This window comes from Sinohyriopsis cumingii, chromosome 8 (genome assembly GCF_028554795.1).
Source record: "Sinohyriopsis cumingii isolate HCF-2022 chromosome 8, ASM2855479v2, whole genome shotgun sequence".
Lineage (NCBI taxonomy): Eukaryota > Metazoa > Mollusca > Bivalvia > Unionida > Unionidae > Sinohyriopsis > Sinohyriopsis cumingii.
Window position 1 is genome coordinate 23,162,649 of NC_142968.1, and position 24,723 is coordinate 23,187,371.

Here is a 24,723-nt window from a genome sequence, read left to right on the forward strand (position 1 = left end):
CCCCCCCCCCACGAAATGAAAGCAGAAAAAGAGGGTATGTACGAGTGCGTATGTGGATGATATAAATTTATTTAATAAGAGGATATCGAGGGGGGAAATAGTTTTAACGGATTACATGATCTACAGTTTGAGAGCTACTGCAATATATTACCTGGCTGTGATAAGCGTATTGATTGACGACCAAAAATCGTAATCGCACGCCCTTCCGTTTGTTTGTTTGTACCCATATCTCGATTTTAAAAACAAAAGGCATAAGGGATATAACAAATTGCACAATACTTGGCCATTCATCAACACGGTCGCCATATTTGCGTGGGCGAGTCTATGTTTTCAAGCAACAAAGGAGATATAGTTTACTGTTATTGATAACTTCAGCAATTCCGTATATTATGGAATTAAATATCTTCAATCACACGTATGCAAGATCATTTTGTTTTAGAAATAATAAAACTAGACATTGCAAGTATTGGACGCAGACGACACGGTTTCTACTCAAGTGGACTGTTTTAGAAACCCGAAGCTAAAGCATAAGCATGTTTGCGAGATGTCCATGGGATGGAACGCACAGCTGGGGACTCCTGTAGCATGTATTTTAAGCGTTTTCATGACCCTTCCTACCCTTTGGCTGATCCGCCCTGCTGCTACAACGTCAATTACTACTAAATCATATGGTATCACATACCCACCTTAACGAAGAGAAGTATTAACCACTAGCACCAAAAACAAAATCATAGCATTGGTACAGTTAAATTGGAACAAACTGTCGTTGCTGCTTTCTCAGAAATGGCAGAAAACACATGTGGTCACAAATTATATTGCTAGAGGACCGTCCTTATTTCCACTCCTAACGATCGTTGCGCATCAACCATTATATAACCATACCTTGTCTAGATTTTTAAAATATTTTATATGGAATTAAACATAAGTTTAGAATCCAGCGATATGGCTGGCTGACATTTAGCAATGACTGAAAATTAACCTATCAAAGTCAAGGCTTAAGTTCAAGACTGATGTTGATTATATTGGGACGTGGTGTAATATTTATTTTAACCGTCTTTGGTTGTGCAATTTACTTGTCATTAGGCAAAATGTTTTGTTTTTTACTTACTTAAATATTCAAATTCTAACTATGATTTTTAATATATTTCATTATGTATTTGTTACATTTTGACTCTCAAACACAAAGTGTTAGTGTTATTATTTCAAAAGTAATTTTAATTTTAAAAAACATGCTAATCTTTTTAGTAAGTCTGGTTATCTCCGTCCGGTCGACGTGGATTACATAATATAATTACACTGATGTTTTCAAATAATTTGTATTATTATCAAGAATAGTTGTTATTGAGACAATATTCATGCAGTCTACGTCCCAGGACAATTTCGATATCACGTGACTATATGACCTCTGATATGCTTGACATGTTGGTTGCGAAACTTGTATAGTCATGTGACTCGGGATGCAAACGGCCATATGCAGGTCAAATTTCAGCAACGCCGTACTTTCGTCTCGTCTGTTAGCGGAATAAAGACATGACGAATGGTATTCTCACGATTTTTCAGAAAACAAATCATATTCCTATCGATTTCATGCAGGTATAGCTCATGAAAAACCATTCAAGTTTGCTGTGCTGGCTAGTAAGCGGCTACCCCATTCCGACACCAAATGGTGTCGGCGAATTCCAGCTTTTCGATAGGGGATGGACTCTGACTCTACACCCCAAAATAAATATCCAAATATCAAAAAATGGGGTGACAAGGGTCAGAGGAAACTCGGACTAATTGAATAGTTTCGCATTTTGACACCTCTTAATTTTGAAGGAAGAAGGCATGAACCTAATTATCATAAGTCTAGCATTTATAAATTCGCACATAAGCTAAATCTGTCATTTGGTTTAGATTTACTTTGAGTTAGACTTGAAAATGAGTTGGCTTGTTGGTGATTGTCCGTCACGGTTAGACTAGCACTGGAGATCAAATGCGTAACTTAGGCTGTAAATGAACATCCGACTTGGATTACGTATGTCTGCTACAGAGGTAAATATCTAAAAATCTAGATGGTTGAGGGGTCATGAAAAGTATGCTAATTTGTACTAGTGAACTTTATTCATGCATAAGGCACATACTGATTCTTTTGGCTGTCTTGTTACAGGGAAATATTCAAAATAGCTCTTTGCTGTCAAAAATTAATGTAAAATTGAGGGGTTGGTGGCTCTGTTGGTTCAGTGTAAAAGCCACCATTTGTATCTAGATTTAACCTTATTGCCATAGTCAAAATCTCACATGCATGCTCTCTACAAAAATCATTAGTTTGTTTTTATTTGTATCTTCAATGTAAAATTCTCATTTTTTTGCAATAGGTCATTGTTAGATGAAAGTTCACAGGACACACGGTACTAATGATATGGAAAAATGGGAACCAGCCTGCAAATGGATGAACCTAAAGATATTACGGTCCAGGTGGGCGGGGCTTAAGGTGTAGGAACATTGCATTCAGAAATAAAGAACAACACTATCTGTGATCCGTGCATTATGTAAGAGTTCTACTTTCTGTTACGCTTAAAAAAGTTGTGTCTCTTGGCAACATGTGAGATTATGTTAATTCATATCTAGATCATATTTTGTATTTTTTTTATGATTTAAAAAAAGGTGGTACACATGACTAAAACTGTGTCTGTTTTGACTAGATAACTCTTACCCCTGTCTAGTTCCAGCAGAGTTATCTCTCTTAAATGCAATGGGTACCTGGTTTTGTCCTTATCAAATTGACAATCTAGCATTGTTCTCTATGACAGTGTGTGATATGCATGCTGAGGTATGATAAAAAGTATATTTATTTCACAAAACATTAGCATTGAGGTATATGGAAAAAAACAATTGGTACCGTGATACCTGAAACAGAGTATGTATGGGTTTGCCTGACCAGGACTGGTTAATATGGTTTGACTGACCGGGCTTGGTTAATAATGTAAGTTATGTTTTAGGAAAAAGAATCTTTTGAGAGCTTATCCTAGTTGTAAGCGAGAAGAAAAAATAAATAGAGACATTTTTTTATTGATGGAATTTCAGTCCTTTAACAGTCTTGAGTTGGAAGACTCATTACTAAAATGAGCACCAGACTCTTTAGTTGCGGAATTGAAAGCACCTGTTCCAAACACATGCAGGTCCAGAAAATGCCGCGGCTCATATTCTTTCCTCTACACAGAAGTTGACATCCAGGTTTCATCTATACTGATAAATATAGGTTTGATCATGAGTACTCTGAAATTTTAAGTTATTGAATTTTTAACATCATGGTATTTGCATAGGTTTTCTATGGGATCTTAATTAGCTGAGTCCACCAGATAAACCATCCAGTAAGACCTTAACATAGCCCCTGAAAGTAGATTAAGTGATGACAACGCCCCCTATCTAAGCGAAGTAAGTAACTTGTTGAAAAGGCCTAAAGCATACTATAAAAATCAAAGTCACATATACAATTGTGAATATTTTTAATATTTGTTGTGTTTGGAGTTGTGTTTTTCCTTCTTTAAAAAAAATTAAACTAAGGTCTTTTTCTGAAATACAAACAGCAAATAATTGTTACGACCATAAACAGAAAATGACAATTCATTTATTGCTCCACTTTTAGTTATAACCACATGTGTAAATTCAATTTTGATTGGTCCATTCGGTTATCTCTTCCAATCAATTTACAGGTTGTATGAATAGTATGACCTTTAGCAGTTGCACGTTACACAACGCAAGATGTTGGGCCGAATTATTGCTCGTAGATTTTCCACCACGGTCGCTAGAAAGAGTGAGATCCATCAGCATGGACTCCCTGGCGCAGTAAGGCACATTTATAGTTTTAAAACATGTGTTTATTTTTATTGTTTTATGCCTCAGACAGGACAAATGTGTGTTCCAAACGGGACCTCTACCACTAAAGTTTCAAGGTGAAACGAAGACAGACAAATTTTATTTCGACTCGGGATTTCATTACATGATAAAATACATTAGTTTGTTAGAGCTATTGTACCGACTATATCAATAATATAACAATTTTCTTCAGCAGTGAGACATTTTTGGGGGGTTCTTATAAAATTATGCTTTTTTGCTTAAACTGCAAACGCTTCTCCCATTTATAATTTTTTGCTCAGGACATAATAATCTACGTACCTCAGTTAGACTTTAATGTATGTAACTGTCAACATGGGCTGCGAAGTGTGCGTGATATTCTTGAAAATTTGGTCTCGGGTTCCCCTGTTGGTCAACCAGGGAACAAGGTGCACAGCACCATTTGTGCTGGAAGTAAGACCTATCATATCAATAGCAGGGTCAGTCTCACATTTTTCTTATTAACGCATATGTTAATGTTAGGACTGGTCAGCCTGGTATCAGGATAATGTGACTGGGTGGGACATGATACTACATGTTGGCAGGTTGATGCCTCAGTGCTAGATATCACTATAAACTGTCATATTGCAGACATCATAGCAATATGTGTGGGTTTTGAGTCTTGTGTGGGTTGTGAGTTTGCCAGCTAAAATTTAAAGAGCTTGTCCAAAATTATTATGATGCATGTTGCCAATTTTAAGGTGAGTAGGTGTTAATTGTTTGTATTATAACTTGTGGGATTTCTTTAAAGCAATGTGTTTGGAAATAGGAAAAGGCACTCTTTTCTAATGAATGTCAGATTTTGTTCCAGCATGATAAATCTACAGAACATGTTGCACCCACAAGCGGTATGTATGAACGTTTGTTTGCATGATAACCACAGGAGACCGATACATACTTAATGCTAAGTAAATTGCTGATAAAAATAAGTGTTTTCAGTCTCCAAGTCGGCTTGTCAAACATGACGCATGACTCTGATTTCAAGGTGACTAGATAATCATTTTAAGCCTATTAAGTAAGTGCTTACCAATCCTTCATTTGTAAGTATAAATATATCATTACACGGAATCGTAACTTTTATTATTGTTGATGTAGTTGATGAGATAGGTCTTCTAATTTTCCAAGAACAGGTTCAGTTTTATAATTTGTCAGTATGTTTGTTTTTAAGTAGCAATCCACATGGATTTTGCCCATTTGTGACAAGAGCTTTAACCATTTGAGGGTCCAGGTTAGTAGCAAAACTAAATGTACATTTTTCATGTAGTTTATTCTAATTATGGTTTGTAAGATATAGATATTTTTATATTCAGATTACACTTTTTTGGTCATTTAGCAGTGCTCCAAAAATCTGATAGCCGGATGCCTGGGGTCCCTCTAATTTTAAATCGGACCTGTCCTGTATTCTAAGTGAGATGTCCATCAGGTTTTTTAAAAATAAAATCTAATTAGACTGAGGAAACTTTGAACGCACTGATGAAATGTATAGATGTATTTTAAAGATGTTGAGATATCTGCCATAATATGGTGCAGTCTAAATCAGATCACCACTGTCCTATATGAAAATGAGGTCTGATTTTAATCAAACTGAAGCATGTAGTCATGCTAAAAATATGATTTTGTACCTCCAAACCCTCTGACATCTTTGTGTTTCAGTAAAACACAATTTTCAGTAATCTTGTTCTGAAGAAGAAAAAAAACTAATAAAACCACACCACTTTTAGTATATGCCCATTATTTGTATCATGTATAAACAGTAAACAATCATGACTGGAGCGAATGTAAAGCTATCCCTTGTGCAGTTTAAATAGTGGCATTTAAAGGTAAAGAGGTCAGATATAAACCACCATTTCACCTATTAATTGGCTGACAGTAGCTAACGAGATTTGTTTGAAGGCTGCAGTGGGTGAGCCCATTGTGCTAATATGCATAGGTAAGATCAGGAAGTGGAACAAACCATTATAGGTAAATCAAAGAGATGCTAGATGTGTGTACAAGAACAAAATTTGTTACATGTTATTGCCTTGAATGAGAATATTTAAGCCATATTTATTTTTAACAAGTTTGCAAACAGCGGCAATATTTCTTTGAAGTCTGATTCTACTGCATACAAAACTTCAGTTGTCGTAATAGTGTTCAAGTGTAATTCATTTTTAAAGCTGATTTAGGAAGCAATTAAAGCCTAACAAAATAAATTTCTGAACTCTTGGTTGACAGTTTTACTTTGTGAAGCATACTGGCATGAAATAAAGATTGGTGGGGGGCTATTAATTTTTTGCACATGCTGCAGCAAACAGCACATTGACTTACATTAACTCAGTTCTGACCAGGATTCACTCATAGAATTGAGCAGAGAAGTTGGAACACCAGGATCATCCAGTCACCTATGAGTGTAGTGATGAACACTAATGACACTTGCATTACCTTCAAACCCTTTTGAATCCAATTGAATTTATATTCTGATTGTAGCTATTGCAATGTTGTGTGACAATATTCAAAAAGGGGACATGTGGAAATTGGAGTCCAGGCTTGAGGAATTTCAGTCAGGGCTTGTGAGTTTATTTATGTTACCAGCCCTGAACTTGAGGAATTTGAGTCAGGGCTTATGAGTTTATTTATGTTACCAGCCCAGGGCTTGAGGAATTTCAGTCAGGGCTTATGAGTTTAATTATGTTACGAGCCCTGGGCTTGTAGAATTTGAGTCAGGGCTTGTGAGTTTATGTTACCAGCCCTGGGCTTGAGGAATTTGAGTCAGGGCTTGTGAGTTTATTTATGTTACCAGCCCAGGGCTTGAGGAATTTGAGTCAGGGCTTGTGAGTTTATTTATGTTACCAGCCCTGGGCTTGTGGAATTTGAGTCAGGGATTGTGAGTTTATTTATGTTACCAGCCCTGGGCTTGTGGAATTTGAGTCAGGGCTTGTGAGTTTATTTATGTTACCAGCCCTGGGCTTGAGGAATTTTTCAGGGCTTGTGAGTTCATTTATGTTACCATCCCTGGGCTTGTGCCTGAAAAACTTTTTCTTTGATTAGATCATGCTTATGAATTTGTCACCAGGTAGGCAGGTGTGAATATTCTGTTTCGAAATAACTGACATAGTTTTGATCTTTTGTTTTTCAGAACCTTCCCTTTGACATCCACAACAGATACAAGCTGACTGCTTTGTTCACCATCTTCTTCACGAGTGCTTTTTCTTTACCATTCATTGTGGTACGACATCAAATCCTGAAGAAGTAATAAAACACCAAAACCATATATTTATTAGGTACGTTGTCCAGTTTAATTATTGGATATGTTATCTTGTGATATCTCATTTTCTCCTTCACTGCTTTTTGTTTGTAAACTAAGTTAAAGTACAAGCAGTTCAATAGGAAGTGCAATGTGAACTTATGGTTATGTGTAAGGTCCAGCATCATACATTGTTGGCCTTGCATGGTTATGTGTAAGGTTCAGCATCGTACATTGTTGGCCTTGCATGGTTGTGTGTAAGGTCTAGCATCGTACATTGTTGGCCTTGCATGGTTGTGTGTAAGGTCCAGCATCATACATTGTTGGCCTTGCATGGTTATGTGTAAGGTCCAGCATCGTACATTGTTGGCCTTGCATGGTTGTGTGTAAGGTCCAGCATTGTACATTGTTGGCCTTGCATGGTTGTGTGTAAGGTCCAGCATTGTACATTGTTGGCCTTGCATGGTTGTGTGTAAGGTCCAGCATCGTACATTGTTGGCCTTGCATGGTTGTGTGTAAGGTCTAGCATCGTACATTGTCGGCCTTGCATGGTCATGTGTAAGGTCCAGCATTGTACATTGTTGGCCTTGCATGGTTGTGTGTAAGGTCCAGCATCGTACATTGTTGGCCTTGCATGGTTGTGTGTAAGGTCCAGCATCGTACATTGTTGGCCTTGCATGGTTGTGTGTAAGGTCCAGCATCGTACATTGTTGGCCTTGCATGGTTGTGTGTAAGGTCTAGCATTGTACATTGTCGGCCTTGCATGGTCGTGTGTAAGGTCCAGCATTGTACATTGTTGGCCTTGCATGGTTGTGTGTAAGGTCCAGCATCGTACATTGTTGGCCTTGCATGGTTGTGTGTAAGGTCCAGCATTGTACATTGTTGGCCTTGCATGGTCGTGTGTAAGGTCCAGCATTGTACATTGTTGGCCTTGCATCAGAATTTCTGTTTACCTCCTCTTGATAACCACATGACTGATTTAAACCTCATTTCAACCAATTTCATCCATTAGACTGATTCCAACCACATGAGTGATTTCAACCAATTTGAAGGGAGCATCATGACATGGAATCTTTCAAACAGATATGGCAGTCCTTGCTAAAAATAGAAAAACCAGTAATCAGGTTTCCCCCCCCCCCCCCCCCGAGTCTGCTGAACAGAATTTAGCAAAAATCTTTTAAGCAAGGAGGCGGTTCATGTTTGTATAAAAATGATGCTGATCCCTTTAATCAAATATGGCTGACATGTAACATTCATTTGGAAAAATCTAAACTTATGAAAAACTGCAGAACAGAATTTGACATAGGGCTTGAACTTATTTCGGGCATACATGCAAAATGCCTGTTAATTTTGGAAAATGCAGTTGATATTTTAAGCTTCTGCATGTTTTGTTGAGTGCTAAATTTTCCAGTGATAGCCAACATCTTAGTAAAACTCTTTAAAATTAATTTAGCAAAGTTCACATGCACAATTGCAAAAAGTAAAACTGCTTTCTTTAGCAAATAGCCCTTAACATAGCTGCCAAGTGTCCCATTTTCCCCATATTTTGGACCTGAATATGGGTGTGCATTTTTCATGTACGTTTTTTAAATAAATAAATTTGATCAAAATTTCCTTGCAATTATCTGTTTAGAACGGGCGCTCGGTTCCATTCTGATAAATAGGTATGGCATGTATATAGGAATAGAGTACTAAAGTATGATTGTTCATTCGAAATGAGGCTGCCATGCCTGTCCTTAACTGCCTATTGGATTGCACAAACAGTTGCCATTATCACTGTATCTCATCTTCTTAAAATTCAACCTCTAATCATGTCAAAAAGGAAAGCAGAAGATTCAGAATTTTCTTGAGGAAAGACAAGAAAACAGAATTGGAAGGACAATTGTGCCATTTTATTTAGATTTGTGAAACCATCTAGTAAAGGAGAAAACTTCACATTTTGCAAATTGTATAATGTGATTTTGCTACTGGGCATGGAGGCACCCATGACATAAAACAGCATGAATAACCTAATAAACATCAACTTCTTGTTTCATCATCAACAACTCAGCCTGAACTTATGAAATATATAAATACCAGAGAGAACCTTGATGTAATTCAATCAAAATTTGGTTTACTAATTTTCTTTTAGAAATGAACCTTTTTTTCAGTTACTAGTGTTGCAATTTATTTTGTATGCATTTTCCAGATAGTAAAATTGCAAAGGAATACTCATGGCTAGAATGAAAATGGTTCATAAAGAAAATCACACAAGATTCAGATCATCAGTGAAAGATGGTACACTGGAATCGATAATCATTGAAGAAGAAAAAAACAAGTTGTGGAAAAGGCTCATATAAACAGCCTGTGTCTATGTGTTGTGCTTTTGCACCTTCTACATGGGACCCAAATGGAACAGGGTTCCCCATTCAGAAGATGCAAGATTGCAACACATGAAACTTTGACATTAAATAATTAAGTAAGGTACTGTCCTACTTTACTGATGGTTGTAAATTTTGTAAATAGTTACATATGTATTAAAGTTTTAAAAATCAGTATTTGTTCCTGAAAATCAGTATTTTTGTACTGGGGTGTGTGTGGCAACTTTGCGCTAATGATGAGGTAAGCCATCTTGCAAGTAGCACAATACTATGGACAAAGATGAATCTGCAGATAATATATAGTGAACTAGTGCACAGCCATTATAATTTTTAGGGGAAGTAAAATATCCCTTACATGCCCAACCATTTGTTTGGGCAAATACAGAAATAGTCATTGAATATTCATTAAGTTGAATCTGTTACTGCATTTCTTGTTTACTTGCTTTGCTGGTACATTTTGAAGATTGCTAATTGCTGATATTTCTGTCACATATTATCCAGACTATCCTCAAAACTGAAATGGTTGCCCCATAATATGTTCATGTTTAATCTGGTGAGGTTGATTGTCTATGAAACTGACATGCTCCAAAAGTACTTGTATTTTGTAATTTTGATTTTTAAGGCTGCAACATTTACAAAACTGATAATCATGTGAATCAGGGGTCTCAAATTCAAACCACCCTGAGGGCCACATGAGAGCATTTGTGATGGCCCAAAGGCTACACCACCTTTGTCATCTCTCATGACGCCTTTTGATGCCAATCATTTTGCGGGCCACATGATATGGTTTGGTGGGCTGCATGTGGGTCACAGGTTGCATGTTTGAGACCTTCTGATGTAAATGAACATGCATATCATTGATGCATTTTTGATAAAATTATATGTTTTCACATGTCTGCTTAGGAGGTAGGATCTTTCTATAAATTCTTTTGTTGAAGTGTGGATCATTTTTGCATAATAAATGGCATCACTAGGGAACAGCTGAAGTGGAATGTACCACATATTACACAACATTACACCGGTTGATTTACTGAATTTGTTGACAAAAAAATTCTTTCTACCTATATTATTTACTCTTGAAAAACAAAGAACCATCAATAAGAAGCATTTTATTTTAAGGGAACACCGATTTCAAATTTTGGAGGCACTGCATGGTTTCTTAATCATTGCATAGCCTATATAAAGGCATCCTATGTATATGTGCAGGCAGTATGTCCCATTGCATTATAAATTAAAATTTTCATCTTGTACCTATATGTTACAGTATGAAACATTATCACAATGATCCATTTGATCTAAATTGTTGGATATATTCATTCAACAAAGGGGCCCCGAGTGGCCAAGTGGTCTAAAGCGCTCTCCGTTACGGATCACTGCCATCTCACCTCTGCCTGCGTGGGTTCGAGTCTCGGATTCAGCCAATGTCGGTATGTGAGAAAGCTTGCCAGTAGCTTCTCGTGGGTCGGTGGTTCTTTCCGGGTTTTCCCGGGTTCTTCCTCCACCATTAATACTGGCCGCCATGTATAGCCTATCGTGTGCTGAAAAATGGCATTAAACACTACAACAACATTCAACAAAGATATGTCTTACAAACTGAATCTTGTCATAATAGGAGGTAAATGACATAGCAAATGCAGCGTTCACAGGTTGATTGAGGTGCATCATGCAAAATGACAGTGGTTTACATACAAAAAGCTGTAAAATGAAAGTTGGGGATCAGGTTGAGTTACAAAATGGTTTGATTAAATGGCATTATTTTGGTTGCTGTATATTGTGTACATATTTAGAAATTTTGATAAAATGGTTATTGCAGAGAAACATGAATTTGTAATAAACCATTGAAGCAGTGGGTATCTTTTAGGGTATATTCTTCCTAATTTCCACTAGTTCTCTTGAATTTTCATCAAATTATATGGCATGTATTTGCAGTGTTTTTTTTCTTTCTTCAAACCTCTTTAAAAAGTTGGTAATATGTTTTGAAGTCTACATTCGATTATGGGCTTCCAAGATAACTTACGGGTATTCAGTATTGAGGTCATACTTCCATTTGAGCACATATAATTGAATGAAGATTTTTGACTGTTCACTTTTAATTTTTTCAAGACTATCCCATAATATTTAGTGTAGGTCTCCAGCTATACAGTACATCCTCAAATACTTGGGTGTAGGAGGTCTCAAACTATACAGAACATCCTGTAATACATGGGTGTAGGTGGTCACAAACTGTACAGTATATCCCTTAATGCTTGGCTGTGGGGGGTCTCAGACTACAAGTTCTGCAGTAATATTAGGAGTGTAGGACTCAAACTTTACAGTACATCATGTAATACTTGGATGTGGGGGTCCTGAACTGTAAGAAGTTTGTCCTGTAATACTTGGGAGTGCAGGTCTCAAATTGTACTCTACAATCTGTAATATTTAAAATTGGGGGATCCAAACCATACAAGTGCATCCTGTAAAATACTTAGGAATGTAGGTATCAAACTGTACAAGTTGTACCTGTAATACTTATAAGTACAGGTCTCAGACTGGTCAGACATATTCTATAATACATTAACAGAACCTGGGTAAGCTTATTCTTTCATGTATTGTTGGCAAGATGGCAAGTTGGTCTTAGTAGACATAAAGTTCTTATCATAAAAACAGTATTTGTTTTGTTGTGTTGTTTTTCCTTTCATTCCTTAATGTATATCTATATCTTCTGTTTCAGGCCTTTGACATCTAGTCTGTTGAAGAATATGTATGATATCTCCACAAATAGACCAGTTACCTCCGTTTCAGTTTGGTGGTGTTGAACAAATGTATTAATTCATAAACTGATTATTGAAGACCTAATTTCATTAAATGCTGAATTCTGTTTGTTCCTTGAGATAATAAAGATTTGAAGATATATATATATATATATATATATATATATATATATATATATATATTTATAGTCTTTTTTCCCGCAGGTCTTTTGAGAAGCATTTTAATTATTTCTTTTGGGTTTAAATATACTTTGTATGTCACATTACAAATTTTGTTATAACACAATAATTTGAAAAAAATTCGTTGATTGAAACTAAATTTGAAGTTGTGTTTAATATTGAAAAGATTTCGACTTGTTTGATGTTTTTACATTTTCTCTATTAAACTTTTGCTGAGTTGTCACCCCTATTCTGCAGCAGAGTTATCCTGGCAGCACGAATTAGATTTCTACTCAACAACATCATGATGAATTGGTGAATTGAAGTAAGATTTGGTCAGATATACCCATATAAGAATGAATTTTAACCTGTATCTGTCAAATATTTCACTGAATAATGGACCCTGTTTTACTTGGAAGTTTTACTTAGCACCATGAATTGCTTCAACTCTGGATAATTAAGACTTGGTGACTTGGAGGATAAATTGAAAACTTAACGACTCAGATTTGTTTTGAGACTTCATATCAGGAGAACTTGAAGACTTGATGAATCAGTCAAGTTTGTTTTGATACTTAATATTGGGAAGACGTGAATCAATTTTGTTTTCGTCTTTCTCTATTAAGATTTTGACTATATGAGTACCCCATCTTATATAATTATGTTTTTATGTGGAGCCTATTAGGCTTTGATCCTACTGGTTAACTCATCGTTTTTTTAAACATGTACCTTTTCCAGACTTTATGGATAGCATGCACTTGACTATGGAGGAAAGGTGAAAGGTCACTGACTACAAGAATAAATGTTTTTTTGTACATTAACATTAGTATTACATCATGTACATGTTAAAATACAAATGGAAGAATCTGTTTATCGCACGACAAAAGTCACTGATTTTATTCAGTAGAACCACACTGTCCTACATGAAGATCTGACAGTGACCGATTAGGGGTCCTGTTCTGGTGACCTTTGAATTAGCCAACGGAAATGCAGTTTTGAAAAATTTGAAAGTGAATCAAATCACTCAGTACACATTCATGCTCTTCATCCACACTTCTTCAAATGCTAAGATATAAGACTTCATCTGATTGGCTGATGAAATTTGCGATTATGCTTATAACATAGGTTTCCAGAATATGACCCCTAAGCAGTTACTGTCAGATCTTCATGAACAACAGTTGAGATCTGATTTTAATCAGATTAAAAATAAAATACTTCCCTTAGACATTATGTTGTTGTTACCATAAACATTATACAGGGTTCCCATGCTACTGGGAAATGGGGGGGGGGGGGCAGGAGAAATAATTTTTTTCCGAACCATGAAAAGTGAAAAACCCAGGAATTTTCCACGACCACTTGATGCACAAAACAATTGTGTAGCTGAGTCATAACTGAGCTGATCGGGAGTTAAATTTATTGAGTTCTGACCAGAATATTCGGAGGTTGCAGTATGGATCATTTCGGTGCTAGCCATAAACATATTTGTTGAGTCATCCAGACGCTCAGTTAATTGGATTTACCTAGTATACTTTTTTTTCACAGACAGCTCAATATCAATATCTTTCCTTACATGAAAGGTATGAAAACCAGTCTAGCATCACAAGAGACCACCATGGTGGCAGCAAAGCATAGCTACTTACCAGATGGCCTAGCAGACTTAAACATTGTTAAATTGAGTCGTACCTGCATGAAATCGATATGAAAATTGTTTTTTTCTTCATAGAATTTGTGAGTATTAAAATCGTTATGTCTTTAATCTGCTAAAAGACATAAAACTAAGGTGTTGATGTAATTTAATCTAGTACTCTTGATTTGCGTTGCTACTTGCACGAGTACACAAATCTCGCAATCGACATTTTTAAATGTAGCAGAAGGAGGGGGTGGACTGATCCCAAAAAAATGGCAGCCAACAAATTTTTGACCCATTCATTAAATCCTCCATTGTGGAATCGGACAAGAAACTGAAAAATAATTCTTGTGAATGACCCAATATTATACTAGACTCGGAGCCACCAATGCTTTAATTCTGACCGTAAGAAAAGGCAAAAAGGAAGTGCCCGTGAACAAACCAGAAAGATTCCCAAAGATCTTCCAGCTGAAATGGCTGCTGCTCATCCACAATTACAACAAGCAATAGAGGGTATAGAACAAGCCCGTGCTGTGATTGGTGTCATAAGGGATCTTATTAAACCAAAACCTGTTGGAAAACTATATGCTGAATTTACAGAAGAATGTTGTAAAATACTTCAAAGATACCCTGCAGGTTGCTGCGGTAGGACATCAAATCGTAGTACACTATTAAGATCAGGAACCGCTGATGTTCCCAACAACAACTGGACTCATTTTTTTAAAAAGAAGATTCTATGATACCTTTAAAATTGTTGGTGAATTTAAGCCTTTATTTGAAGAATCTGAGGAAAATGTCAAAGAAGATTGAGGAATGATATCACCTGAAGATATATTATCAAGTTGTACACTGCCTCTTGTTGGAAGAAGAATCTGAAGAAGCAACCGGAAGTGGCCTTGCAACTCTGGATTGACGTCATCAGTCGTGTGAAATGCGGCAGTAATATGATAGCTGAATCGCCACTGATTCAGGATAAACTTTGTTCCAATAACATCCTCGCTGATGTTGATTGACTAGAAATTCTGATTTGTGGAAGACGAGCCAGCAACAATTCCCAAGATCATTTGATGATAAAATAAAGTTTATATAAGTTGGACCTGAAAACTCTAAAAACATAACAAGATTTTTAGGGGAGACAACTCAACATGCCATTCTTGTTTGTTATCCACCCATTGTCCCATTTAGAATTCATTTACATTACAAAATCACCATAAATTGGTCATACAGAGGAAAAAATTCAGACAGCTGAAATAATTGGGCGAATTTTTCAAGAAATGTCAATATATGCAGTGTGTGGAAATTACCAATGCAATTTGAGGATTCTAGATTTTCAGTGTTTGAGTTAACAATCCTGGAATAAATGAAAAATAAGTGGGCTGCTGTGGTTTGCCTTTCTGAAAGGTACTTAGCTCCTATACTTCATTATAACATTAAAAACAACAAAAATAAAAAAATAGTATTCTGCAAGGATCTTGATGAGATTCATTGAACTTGGATAAGCTGGTTTGATATGTTTCTGAGATGGTTGACATTTTGGAACAAATTATTTCATTAAAGTCTTGATCAAACAAACAATAAATCAAAGAAGAGAAAAACTTCATTAAAAACTAACCAAAATATGTATTAATTATTTTTTTAACTATTGGGCTGAAGATACGATAATCAAAATTGGAGATAAACATGCAGGAAGATCATAACAAATCTTGTTTGAAAAGCAAAGAAAGATCTCTGCAACAATATCCATATGAATGGATCTATACTGCAAAGTATTTTTGGAATGATTTCCCACATATTGTACTGAATTCATCAGTAAAAGGCCCCACCATTTTGACTGCAAATCAGTAGGAAATTACAGGCAACAAAGAAATGTGAAATCTCTATAATAAATATTTTGCTTTACTGGCCATACACCAGAAGAGCTTATGGGATGGTCGTTTCATTTATCTATCTATTATCGCAAGTTTTATACTGCTACTCCTTTTACTGTTCAAAACTACTTGGAGGATTGCTATCTACTTTGCACACACATTCATCCCATGGTCTAGTTGGTCATAAATGATAATGGTGCAATTCAGACATTCAATATGGCCACCTAAGCAGCCATCTAAAAAACATTATCACTGCTCCTTTTCTGAATAGCAGGTTATGTCAACATGTGGTTTTCATGAAAAGATTTCTTGTAGTCACAAGTTAGTCCTAAATAAATACTGGGTCAATCTGGTTTCTAATATGTGGCTGCCATCTTGAAAATCTTGTTACCAATGCTCCTCCTAAATCAACACATGCTAACATGAGGATTTACTTAAAGACTACCTCTGATGTCTAGTTGGTTCTAAATGAAAATGCTTCCAATATGGCCACCATGACAGCCATCTTGAAAGCACTTAGGTAGCACTCTACAGTTTCGTATTTGGCATAGGTTAGGATTTTAAAGAAAAAGTATTTCCCAGGCTTTCCTCACTGGTTGTACTGGCAATTTAAAAAAGACCTTGTATATCTTAGGTATAATTCAAAGAACCTTTAATTCCCTTTATTTTGGTGTATGATTGATGGGTTTACTCTGTGTTATAGAGTATACAGCTTGGCCTTACTTCAGATGTGCACCTTTCAAAAAAGTGCTAGCTCTACTTGGTCATTTTCACTTCCTGAGCTTCAGAGGTAAATTGTATAAAAAAAGAGCTGATACCTTTTTTTACATTTTATATATTTGGTAATTCATTCATTGCACTTTCAGAAGCTGGTATTCTCTAGTCTGGCAAAATTCATTTTCCCTATTTTAATAGCTGCTATGTATAGTGTACTTTAGACTAATTCAGGCTGATTTTTTTAACACAAAGGAGCAGTCATTTTAGTTAGCAGTGTGCTTAAATCATGTAAAATTTCCAAAAGTACAATATCCAAAGAAATATCATCCACATTACATTAATGTAGCATAGAGGTATGCCAACATTCTCTCCATTGTGCATGTTTTAAATGCGAACTACTTCACCTTACATACGTCACTCTTTCAAAAGTACATATTAACTGGTGAGCGCCTCCTTAATAGCTGCACCTGAATGGAGAGTCACACTCGTGTGGTTTAAACAGGAGACATCTTGTAATGTCACGTTGCTCTTAAATGAAAATAGTGCCACTATGATGTCTAATAAGAGGCCATCTTGAAATATTTTTTATTGCTTACTCCTGGACAAAAGATAATATTGTCATGGAGTTTTGACCAGAAGACTTGGGTCCAGTTGGCCCTAAATGAAAAGGGTGCCACTTGCACATCCAACATGGTCACCACTGCGGTCCCTACAGAGCAATCGTGGTCATACTTTCCGACAAAGCAATGTTACTTGAAGGTGGTAGTGGTCGAATGAGAATAGTTGATGCACCAGTGGAAAACATGTAGACAATTAGATCAATCGTGAAGTTATAAGAAATGTCATACAGTCACGTTAATGTCACTCTGACTCCTGGTCAGGCCAGGAAATTACAATCGAAGAACGCGAGCACATGTGGGACAAAAATAACACTAAAACATGATCAAATCGCTAATGGTGGCCCAAACAAACTGACATTAACTAAAACACAACTTAATCATTTCAATAAAGCGAAGCAAGCGAAAACTGGGACTCGGCTTGATTTCTCTCATGCAGCTGTAAGAAATATGGTTAAAACTGGCAGTATATTTCCTCTTCTCGCGGCAATACAAGCGTTGATAGCCGCTGCTGCCCCAGCTGTTGCTAAAGCCGCTGCGCTAGGAGCTGTTGGAACTGCTGCTGGAATGACACTAAAGAAAGCCACAGGGAAAGGATACCAAAAAAAATGGACGCGGGCTAAGTTTTCCAGGATCTCCACCATCATGGTACCCAAACCGGTTTTGAAAACCACACCGATGTCCAATTTTGATTTGCTCGATGCTGTTAAACAATTAAATATAAAAAATTTCAGAGGCATCTTTATGAGAGATCAACTACCACGACAACCGAATAATCCAGAAACTGGAATTATTAATCTTGATAACAGCGATGGTCCAGGAACTCACTTGGTTGCTTACGCGATCGATCCACGTGGAATCATCTATTTTGATTCGTATGGGTTAGCACCGCCAGTTGAATTTCTCCAATATACAAAAGACGTCCCCGCGTCAGGGTCAAAAGTTTGGTACTCAACGCTGCCAACACAATCACTGACCGATCCTCTGATATGTGGCCGTGAAGTATTGAATGTTCTTGATGCAATATCAGCGTCAACCAAACCACCTTACAAAGTCGTGCACGAGTATACCACGGGTCGATTTAAACAGTTTCCTATCAAATAATGGTTGATATTTACGGAAGATCTCTTCTCAACAGAAAAGTGAAGTGTGCTGATATAGATTTATCAAAATATGCGACCAAAGATGAAATCGATAATCTTTTAAGTCTGACCGGGATAGACCCAGATGAGGTTGTTATTTTTCAGGACCGACACGGAAAACTAAAAACCAGCGATATCAAATGGCATGAAATAATTCGTAGGGTTATTGGAGCTACTCCGGGTAACATCCCTGTGTTCACTGATAGCGGAAAAATCAGAGATTCGCTGATATCAATCGCGCCGCTTCGAGATGATATGCAGAAAGTTGCAGTAAAGAAGACCGGTGATACAATGACAGGTGAACTCAGCATGAACGGTAACAAAATAACTGTGTTAAGAGATCCAACATCCCCGGAAGATTCCGCAAACAAACAATATGTTGACGCCATTGACGGAATACTATTCACGTTGCGGGGCGCGTATGACAAACACATAGAAGCGTTTACAAAACTTCGAAAAAACTTTCAAAAAACCGATGATGCCATGGATAAGTTCTTTGGAACTCCTCCCATCATCGACATGAAGCTTTCTGATATCAAGACCAACATTGACACGATCAAACAAACACAGCAGGATATCGTAGCGGGGATTCCTGATATCGTTAACAAAACCAGTTTGATTAAAGTCCCCACTGGAGTTACTCCCGGGCATATTGCCAACGTAGTATACACGATATCATCTGGATTTGCAACATGGTCTAAACAAAATAATACTATCAAATATACAGCAACAGTTACTGGAGTGTATAGACTGTCTGTGTTCAGTGCCGCTAAATTTGAAATCTTCACAACGTATCCCTGGAGATGTTCCACTGACAAGTATTCCGGGGTTGTGACTATCATATTAAACTGGGGAGCCGAAGAAACATTTATACTGGAATCCGCCGACAATAAATTAACCGCAACATCTTACTGGTGGTGTTTGGAATTTGTGGCTGAAACGCCTCAATTGGTTACTGCGTAAAATAATAAAATGGCATCGGATGCGCAACAATACAGATATGATCAAGTACGCGAATGACAATCATAGTTAAAAAATACCATCAACGAATACACAGCAAAGGTAAAAAAATACAAACGGCGTGTAACCATGTTAGACACAAGAGTGTATTCAGTGTCAGCGTTAGTTGCATCTACGGGAGTATTATTATCAGCGTTAACACCAGTGACAACTGCAATCGCGGTCACAATTACAGTTTCAACATCAACGACAATTGCAGGAGTTGCTAATATTATCTCGAAAAAAATATCCTCATGCGCGCTAACAAAATTGCACGAGTATGAAAAGTTAAACAGCGCGGCCACAAGCACGTACTCGAAATTGTCGTCGTTGATATCATCCAGTCTTGACGATACAACAATATCAGATTCCGAATTCGCGCAAATGGCAAAGATGTATGAAGACTACACCTAAAGTACAAAGTACTTCGATTTGAAACAACAAAAGATAAATAATGACGGAATTACTTCAACAGATAGTCGCAAATACAAGCCCAGCGCGAACTTCTTTAATAACAGTAACCTCAACTAAACCAGAATTCAGTTTTAATTTTCCAACTGCGATTCCAGTAAGCGAGATCGCGTTAGCACAATTACGAGTATATCACAGTTGGCCCAATATTAGGTCAAAATCGTTTGGTGGATTACCAGCGAATAATTCGTTTGTGTTTGCATATAAAAATAAAACCGATGGCACGCCAGACTGGGACGTCATTGGGTTACCAACCGGGTCTTATCAAATCGAAGAAATCAATGAAGAATTACAACGTCGAATAAAAAATATCACAACAAAGGAATCCAAAATAGCAATAACTGTTCATGAGCCAACGCTGTCTTCTGCCCTCGAAATAAGCACCCCAGACTACGCCGTGGATATATACAATAGTTCAAACAGAACAGTGTTAGGATGGCCTGAAAATCCACCACCGACGCCACCAATACCACCAGAACCTAAAAAGTCTGACTATGTCACTGACAAACAATCATATCACGATCAGTCTCTTATGCAACGCCTGATTCTTGATATTGCTGACATAAAGTGGGATACACGTTACATACCCATTGTCAATGCAGTGCTTGATAGAATTAATCAAGGTTATAAACAACAACTTGAGCAATTACGGCGGCACTTCCAAGAACATCTTTCTGATATAACAAGTTCACGCAGCGAAATCATCAAGCACGTAGAAATATTAAATCAACTTACAGCCGACATGGAATATATTAATATACGATTTATTCAAGATGTATTAGGCGCCACAGAGGGCTCTGTTAGAACTGAGTTTGCAGATAACTATAAAATACGCGTAGAAGATATTCCAACATTTAAATTTCCCAGATATATTTCTTCAGCTGAAAATAAAAAATTCGTCAATGATATCATCAACGAATACTTCGACGACATACTTGCACAACACAGGTGAACACTGCCAACGCCAACTATCCTCAGACACAATAACAGTCAAATCAGCGATGGCTGGCATGTATCTCCGGGCATGGTAAATATAACCGAAGTGGTCGCGGTCAATCTTGTGTGTGATGTCATTGATGGCAGTTACAGCACGGACACAACAGTATCAAATCAAGCTCAGCAAGGATTTATTCTTTCTTCATTTACTCCGAAAGACGTACCACCTGGATTTCTGATTGTGCAAGAGCCGATCAATCCAGTCTATCTACGATGTCATAATCTGTGGCTGACCAGAATAAATTTCGCGCTGACAGACCAGCGTGGTCATCTTCTTGATTTTCGAGGTGAAACACTTTATATTAGTCTGTTAGTGAAATTCTAGGGATTTTTCAGTGAAAAATTAATTTTATTTTATATTTTCTGCAACGTTGACAAATTCACTGAAATTTATAGAGTAATTACTAGTAAAAATCACAGAAATCGACCAATTTCTCAATTTGGAAAGGTAATTTACTAGTAAAAATCACAGAAATCGACCAATTTCTCAATTTTGATAAGGTGTTTACTAGTAAAAATCATGCGAATTTAGTAAAAGGCAAAAACAAAATATTTTTTTAACTGAAAAATCGTTTACGATTTCACAATCAATCAAGTAAGTATTATATAATGTACCACCGCGTGAAATGTTTCATATATAACAAAGAACTTCTTGATGAAGCTGTCAGCAGGGGAAAAGTTACCCCGGAAAAAATAATTGTTGATGAATACGGCAATGACGATTTTATACTGACTGATACGCAACTACAGCGACTAAAAAAAGATCATATTGTGATCGCGTACTGCTGTATACATCAAATTTTAGAATATATACGCGTATTTAGATCTTAGATTAGATTTATATGTACCACCACATAAATGTTTTCGTGTATGACAAACAAGCGCTCGAGCAAGCAGTTAGGGCTGCATTTACACAAGAAGAAATTAACGTTAAATTTATTATTGATGAATACGGAGACGAAGACTTCTTACTAACACAGCAACAGTTAGATAGTCTCAGACGCGAGCATATTATTTCAATTGTATGCGACAGAGATCAAATTCTCAATTATGCACACTCCTGCAATAAACCCCACAGACTAAGGGAAATATTATCTAACTCGGACTGATGCAAGTAAAAAAATTGATATATTTTTTTACTTTCAATTTCATTTCCAAGTACTTGACTCCATCAAGGTGACTTCCAAGTAAATCAAGGTGAGGTATTTACTTCCTTGACTTCATCATCCTTGATTTCAGCGGACATACAATTCTTTAATCAACTCACACAAGTATTTATTATCTTTTATGTTTCATACTCTTGAGCTAATTCCAACCTAATTTTTTCAATTGCACGAGACAATGAAACAAATTCATTTATTTGTGCTTCTTCTACTGTAGCCAGCGATTTATACAAATTGGCATGGATCGTCTTTATAAATCGGTACTAAGCAGGAAGAATATAACGCCCTGCGCATTTAGCTTCATGTAGTGATTCAAAATCAGACTTAATTGTTTCAGGATTTAGTGATATATTAAATCCACGCTCTTCTAATTTTTTATTAGCAACAATCACATCATTGATATTTTCGTAATTCATATATATAATATTATATATTTCAAAGAAGAAAAAATGCACACCACATCTCCTTCAGTCTCTAGCTTATCAAATGATAGGCTACCAAACTCAGGAGCGGAAACACGACCCCCATGTGAGCCCCTAACCTGTCAAATAACAGTCTAGAAAGCCCAGAGGATGTATTTACGAAAGACGAGACATTCCGCCTGTTCGGCCTCTAGCTTACCCAAATGATATCCTAGTAGGTTCATATAGGGACAATACAACATATAATATTTACATTTGTAAAGCTTCTAAAGTGCCACCGCATCTTAGCAAGCTTACAGTAGGACAGTACAACATATAGTATTTACATGTATTTACATTTGTAAACTCCTAAAGTGCCACCACTTTTTAGCAAGTTTACGATAGGACATAGTATTTACAGTAGGATATATATAGTAACTAAGGAAGGCACAGACAGATACGGGGTTATATTCTACGATCAACAAAATTGCACACCCTCCCCCAAAATCAATCCCGTGGAGTGCAAAATGTCACCCCGTCAGGGTGATAACGCGGAAAGTTGTGTAACTTTGTTGGGTTTCGAAACCCCGTACATAATTCGGACGCTATAGTATGTAAACCGACTGATACTTGGAAGTTCGAAAATAGCTCACTCGGTTTTTCGTACTGGTTGTCTTAAATATAATCGCAGAAAAAATACAGATGAACCATAAAACCGAACAAATGTAATAAAATAAGGATTTTATCTGTGAAAAAAATATTATTTATTATACACCCGCCCGTGTTGACAGTTTTTGATAAAGTCACCTTGACGAAGTCAAAGGGGAAGTAATTGGAGACCGTGTTACCTGTACACGGAGAACTGTTTACCCGTTTGTAGTATATATCGTTAACAAATTCTAAATTTTAACACGGTTTATGAAAAATAACACTTACCTGTACTGACAAACGCGGAAGTGTAGACTGTAAAAAAAATAATATACCGTTCTGCCGCGCTGGATAAATTGACATCTCAAGGAGTGTTGCGCAACACTTCCTGATAAAATCACCTTGACAAGGGGAAATAATTGTATCATTGACTTTTACACAGTCGCTGTAGAGTTATCTGCATCTACATAAGAAAATATGATCCAGCTATCAAGCTTGTATGAAAATGATGATTTGATTATATTTTCTGCAACACGCTGAACCGAACGCGGGTTAATACCGAATTATTTGGCAGCTGAGTTCATCGATTGCAATATTTTCTCTTCACGGGTACTTATGTTAAAAGATCTGACAGCTTTTCTTGCAGCGCTCTTAAATTTACCGGTACTACCTCGTGCAGAATTCTCACTCTGCGTGATGGCTTGTAGATTAGATAATCTATTATTAAGTTTTTGTCCATCAATGTGATCAATTAAAAGACCGTCCTCGATCTTCCCCAAGAAACACTCGAGCACGAACCTGTTATTATAATAGTTTTTATTCCCAGTGCTGAATCTGAAGATAACCAGAAGTATTAACAACACCAACTGGTTTTTTCAACCTGAAATGCCTAACTATTCTCTCACGATTCGCTTCGTAGTTATTAATGATAGGATGTGGGACAAATTCTTGGCTCATTTATATATATAATATATTTGTCTAATTTATAATTTGTCTGAAAACTTAGTTATATAATTGCGCTCACATTTCAGCGCGACATCGTTATTTTTTTGTTATAATATCGCTTAAGTTCATGGTATCTCTTTCCTCCGCAACTTGCACATAACTGTGTTTTACTCCTGACCCCAACACCACATCGCAGACACGATATTGGTCCTAAACTTCCCTTTCGGACGCTTTGGGAATGGTTCCCGCAGAATTCTTTTCTGCAGGATTTTTTACAAGGAATTACGGATCCAACTTGAAGCCGCTTGCATTCGTTCATTATATATAATATTTCTTATTTAAATGTTTGTCTTAAATATAATATGGAGGAGTTTGAAAGATTATCTGCCATTGGCACCGGGAAAGCTTCCAGATTCGATCTTGACAGACTAACCCCTGACTCGCGGAGACGGGCCCTGACTGATCTGTTTGATATTATCAGGAATGCCAAAAAAGAATTTCGTAACGACGGTGCATCTCACGTATGGTCCACATTAAAAATTAACGCGACACCGACGAAGTCAAGGACGCTACAATGAATGATGCACGAGCGAAAACAATTTTTGATTACCTTAATCAGAAATATTTTTTTCAGAATAAAATTTATTGTGCAAGCAGATTCCGATACGTGGATTATCCGTGACAAAAATGACCCTGTCCTTGCTAATGGAAGAAACATTCTGTTAAATAAAGATTCTAAACCAGGAATGCTGACTGGGATTGAT

At 36.8% G+C, this 24,723-nt stretch overlaps 1 long non-coding RNA gene across 1 annotated transcript; it reads left to right on the forward strand.

Annotated features, from left to right (window-relative positions):
* The first annotated feature begins 3,687 nt into the window (after positions 1 to 3,687).
* LOC149793138 (uncharacterized) lies at positions 3,688 to 12,359 on the forward strand. Its single transcript, XR_016422719.1, has 3 exons — positions 3,688 to 3,828; positions 6,992 to 7,136; positions 12,170 to 12,359. It is a non-coding gene; the product is annotated as an uncharacterized LOC149793138 (long non-coding RNA).
* The last annotated feature ends 12,364 nt before the right edge of the window (positions 12,360 to 24,723 follow it).